Source organism: Ailuropoda melanoleuca, chromosome 2 (assembly GCF_002007445.2).
Source record: "Ailuropoda melanoleuca isolate Jingjing chromosome 2, ASM200744v2, whole genome shotgun sequence".
In the NCBI taxonomy this organism is placed as follows: Eukaryota; Metazoa; Chordata; class Mammalia; order Carnivora; family Ursidae; genus Ailuropoda; species Ailuropoda melanoleuca.
The window spans coordinates 181,486,672-181,492,296 of record NC_048219.1 but is presented as its reverse complement, the minus strand read 5'-3'; the positions used below and the strand labels follow the sequence as shown (position 1 = coordinate 181,492,296).

General features: G+C 41.7%; 1 pseudogene; it reads left to right on the top strand.

Moving 5' to 3' along the window:
• The first annotated feature begins 3,935 nt into the window (after positions 1-3,935).
• LOC100470284 lies at positions 3,936-5,223 on the top strand (annotated as a pseudogene).
• Positions 5,224-5,625: the final 402 nt, after the last annotated feature.

Here is a 5,625-nt window from a genome sequence, read left to right as displayed (position 1 = left end):
GGAATGGGATAGACTGGTGATGGGTAGTAAGGAGGGCACGTATTGCATGGTACACTGGGTGTTATGCGCAACTAATGAAGCATCGAACTTTACATCGGAATCCGGGGATGTACTGTATGGTGACTAACATAATATAATAAAAAAATCATTAAAAAAAAAAGAGTCTCTTACGGTTTCTCTTGCTTTCTGATTTTGGCTTGTTTTACTTTTCCCTCCCTTCCCCTATGATCCTGTTTCTTAAATTCCACATATGAGTGAAATCCTATGATAATTATCTTCCTATGACTGACTTATTTCATTTAGCATCATACCCTCTAGTTACATCCACGTTGTTGCAAATGCCAAGATGTCATTCTTCTCGATGGCTGAGTAATATTCCATTATATATAGACCACATCTTCTTTATCCAATCATCTGTCAATGGACATCTGGGCTCTTTCCATAGTTCGGTTATTGTGGACATTGCTGCTATAAGCATTGGGGTGCAGGTGCCCCTTCAGATCACTACATTTGTATCTTTGGGGTAAATACCTAGTAGAGCAATTGCTGGATCGTAGGGTAGCTCTACTTTTAACTTTTTGAGGAACCTCCATGCTGTTTTCCAGAATGGCTGTACCAGCTTGCATTCCCACCAGCAGAGTAAAAGGATTCCCCTTTCTCCACATCCTCGCCAACATTTGTTGTTTCCTGACTTATTAATTTTAGCCATTCGGACTGGTGTGAGGTGGTATCTCATTGTGGTTTTGATCTGTATTTCCCTGATGCCAAGTGATGTTGAGCACTTTTTCATGTGTCTGTTGGCCATTTGGTTGTCTTCTTTGCAGAAATGTCTGTTCATGTCTTCTGCCCATTTCTTGACTGGATTATTTGTTCTTTGGGTGTTGGATTTGACAAGTTCTTTATAGATTTTGGATATTAGCCCTTTACCTGATAAGATATTTGCAAATACCTTCTCCCATTCTGTAGGTTGTTTTTTGGTTTTGTCGACAGTTTCCTTTGCCAGGCAAAATCTTTTTATCTTGATGAAGTCCCAATAGTTTGTTTTTGCCTTTGTTTCCCTTGCCTTTGGAGACGCGTCTAGCAAGAAGTTGCCGTGGCCCACGTCAAAGAGGTTGCTGCCTGTGTTCTTCTCTAGGATGTTGATGGATTCCTGTCTCACATTTAGGTCTTTCATCCATTTTGAGTTTATTTTTGTATGTGGTTTAAGAAAATGGTCCAGTTTCATTCTTGTGCCTGTGGCTGTCCAATTTTCCCAGCATCATTTGTTGAAGAGACTGTCTTTTTTCCATTGGTTATTCTTTCCTGCTTTGTCAAAGACTAGTTGACCATAGAATTGAGGGTCCATTTCTGGGCTCTCTATTATGATCCATTGATTTATGTGTCTGTTTTTGTACCAGTACGTTGATGATTACAGCTTTGTAACATAGCCTGAAGTCCAGAATTGTGATGCCACTAACTTTGATTTTCTTTTTCAACCTTCCTTTGGCTATTTGGGGTCTTTTCTGGTTCCATACAAATTTTAGGATTATTTGTTCCAGCTCTGTGACAAATGTTGATGGTATTTTGATTGGGATTGCATTGAATGTATAGATTGCTCTGGGTAGCATAGACATTTTAACAATATGTGTTCTTCCAATCCATGAGCATGGAATGTTTTTCCATTTCTTTGTGTCTTCAATTTTTTTCATAAGTGTTCTATAGTTTTCAGAGCACAAATCCTTTACCTCTTTGGTTAGGTTTATTCCTAAGTATCTTATGGTTTTTGGTGCAATTGTAAATAGTATCGATTCCTTAATTGCTCTTTCTTCCATCTCATCATTAGCGTAGAGAAATGCAACTGATTTCTGTGCATTGATTCTTTTTTTTTTTTAAGATTGTATTTATTTATTTGACAGAGGAGAGACAGCCAGTGAGAGAGGGAACACAAGCAGGGGGAGTGGGAGAGGAAGAAGCAGGCTTCCCAACGGAGCAGGGAGCCCGATGTGGGGCTCGATCCCAGGACTCTGGGATCACGCCCTGAGCCGAAGGCAGATGCCCAACGACTGAGCCTCCCAGGAGCCCCCTGTGCATTGATTCTATATCCTGCCCCTTTGTCGAATTCCCATATGAGTTCTAGCAATTTTGGGGTGTAGTCTTGTGGGTTTTCCACATAGAGTATCATGTCATCTGCAAAGAGTGAGAGTTTGACTTCTCTGCTGATTTGGATGTCTTTTATTTCTTTTTGTTGTCTGGTTGCTGAAGCTAAGACTTCTAGTACTATGCTGAACAACAGTGGTGAGACTGGACATCCCTGCCATGTTCCTGACCTTAGGGGAAAAGCTCTCAGTTTCTCCCCATTGAGAATGATATTCGCTGTGGACTTTTCGTATATGGCTTTTATGATATTGAGTTATGTTTCTTCTATCCCTACACTGTGAAGAGTTTTAATCAAGAAAGGATGCTGTACTTTGTTAAATGCTTTTTCTGCATCTGTTGAGAGGATCATATGGTTCTTGTCCTTTCTTTTATTAATGTAGTGTATCACATTGATTTATGGATGTTGAACCACTTTTGCAGCCCAGGAATAAATCCCACTTGGTCGTGGTGCACTGTTGGATCCTATTGGCTAGTACCTTGCTGAGAATTTTTGCATCCGTGTTCATCAGAGATATTGGTCTGTAATTGTGAGAGGAAGTTTAATTCAAATAAATAAAAGAGGAAAACATCCCAGGGTTGAAGAAAACCATGAACCTTCAGTTGGAAAGGGCCCGCCAAATGCCAATCAGGATCCTTTTATAGAACCCACATGCAGATCTATTGTGATGCAGTTGCAGATGCCAGGTATGGAGGAAATCCTGACAACTTCCTAGGAGGGGAGAAAAAAGGTGAATTACAAAGTTATGACCACTGTATTGACAGGAAGTCTCTCATTGAAATGCAGGAGCAAGAAAAAAAAAAGGAAAGAATTTTTAAAGTTCAGAAGAAAAACATCTTTTTTTTTTTAGTGGAAAGAGTCCTTTATTATTTTTTTTAAGGAAGCGCTATGCCCAATGTGGGGCTCGAAATCATGACCCCAAGATCAAGAGTCACGTGCTAAACAATGAATCATGGACACTACATCAAAAACTAATGATGTACCGAATGGTCACTAACCTATCATAATTTTTAAAAATAAATAAATTAATTTTAAAAAAAAAGAGTTCCATGCTCTACTGACTGAGGCCACCAGGTACCCCAAGAGGAAAAATCTCTTTGAATCTAGAATTATATACACAGCCCAAACATCATTCAAGTGTGAAAATAAAAGGACTTTTTCAGCCAGGAGGGGACTCCAGAAGTTTAACACTTATAGACTTACTCTGAAGGAAATATAAAGGAGGATAGATCAGCACTAAGAAAAAATGAATCCGAGAGGAAGAAGTGAGGAGGCAAACTGCAGGGGTAAGCAAAGACTTTAGTAAATTCATTCAAACTAAAAAGTAGGAAAAAAGAGGCATGCAGGCACACACAGGAGGTAGGGAAGGATGAAAAAAAGAAACAATCAAAGGATAAGAGTGGAGGAGCTGGCTGGAGAGGCCTGGAGGGTTAGAGAAGAGGTCTACAGAGCCAAGGGCCCCAAGCACACAGGATTTGCAGAACTTTTCTTTTTAAGTAGGCTCCACACCCAAAGTAGGGCTTGAACTCAAGACCCTGAGATCAAGAGTCACATGTTCTATCAACTGAGCCAGCCGCAGGCCCCAGAATTTACAGAATGTAATAAGAATGTGAAGACCTGGGGCACCTGGGTGGCTCAGTTGGTGAAGCAACTCTTGATCTCAGCTCAGGTCTTGATCTCAGTGTTGTGAGTTCAATACCCACGCCGAGCGTGGAGTCTACTTTAAGAAAAAGTGTGAAGACTTTGCAAAGAAACCCAAAAACAACCAAAGTGATGATGTATCAAGAAATAACTTGGCTTGGCAGAATTAGTTAAAAATGAAATGAAATGCAAACCTTCCAAATGTGACAGGCCTACAGTTACAGTTTTTAAAAGCACACGCACACCACCTCAAAGGCTTTCCTTCTATTGGAGATACGTTCCCTTGGATAAGGTGCTGACCACATCACTGCCCTGTAAGGTTCTATGCCAGCAAACGTGAGTACAGAGGATCCCATGTAATTCAACCTTCAGCTGGAAAAGTTGTGAATGAACTTTTCAAAGAGGCAAGGGAAGTGGGACTGTCCCTCTGAATGAAGCCACAAGAGCTTTGAGCGATGACAAATCAAAGTCATTTGCATGTAGTGGGTACAGAGTGGGGCATTCCTTTCATAAGCTGTCTGAATACATCTATGGAGAAAATCAGCTGCAAGTTGTTCAAATTTTGCTTATAACAGTTTCAGCAACAGCTTCAGTTTAGATGATGGGGAGTTGAAACCATACAGTGACCCAACAAATGCTCCATTTCTGGAGTCTGTTAAGAGAAGGGTGATTCTGCGCATATGCCTGAAATCCAGCAACTTACATGAGAAATTCTTTAAAGGAACATTACTGCTGGCAGAAGACTTCAAAACAGACTCCCCTTGAACTTCGGTGCCCGGTTCATGGTGGCCAAGTGAATTTGGACATGGAGAATCTTCATGATGAAGCACAACTAAAACCTAGAATAAGGTTCAGGGCTTTTAGTAGAGAAAGGCAGGCCTTACACCTGAAAGAGTCAGCACACCTTCCTCTCCAGAAGAGGAAGAGAAGTCAATACTTAATGCAGTTGTGCTTATCGATGATTCAGGGCCAACCACAAAAATGTAAACTAGGGGTACCTGGCTGGCTCCCTCAGTAGACAATGTGACTCTTCATCTTGGGATCATGAGTGTGAGCCCCACACTGGGCATCGAGGTTGCTTAAAAAAATTTCTCAAACCCAGTTAAAATGATGACAGTCATCTGATACAAAGATTCAATAGTGCACACAGGTCCCTGGATGTTGGAGACTTTTTTGGACAGTCTTGTCCCGAATTTGCCACTTTTTTTTTTAAGATTTTATTTATTTGACAGAGAGAGAGACAGCCAGCAAGAGAACACAAGCAGAGGGAGTGGGAAAGGAAGAAGCAGGCTCCCAGCAGAGGAGCCTGATGCGGGGCTCGATCCCAGGACTCTGGGATCATGCCCTGAGCTGAAGGCAGATGCTTAACGACTGCGCCACCCAGGCGCCCCTGAATTTGCAACTTAAAGAAGGACTTCATTCTTGTGACTTCATTTCAAGGGAGCTGATGGAAAGCCTACCACAAGAAGCAGATATTCTTTTTTTTTTTTAAGATTTTTATTTATTTGACAGAGAGAGACAAAGCGAGAGAGGGAACACAAGCAGAGGGAGAGGGAGAAGCAGGCTTCCCGCTGAGCACGGAGCCCGATGCGGGGCTCGATCCCAGGGTCCTGGGATCGTGACCTGAGCCGAAGGCAGACACTTAACGACTGAGCCATCCAGGTGCCCCAGAGCAAATATTCTTAATAGAGTTGACCCCTGAACACTGCAGGGACTAGGGGTGCTGACCCCTCCCCCCACAGTTGAAAATCCATGTATCACTTCGACTTTCCCAAACCTTAACTACTAATAACCTACTGTTGACCAGAGCCTTAAGGATAGCATGAAGTTGATGAACATGTATTTTGTAT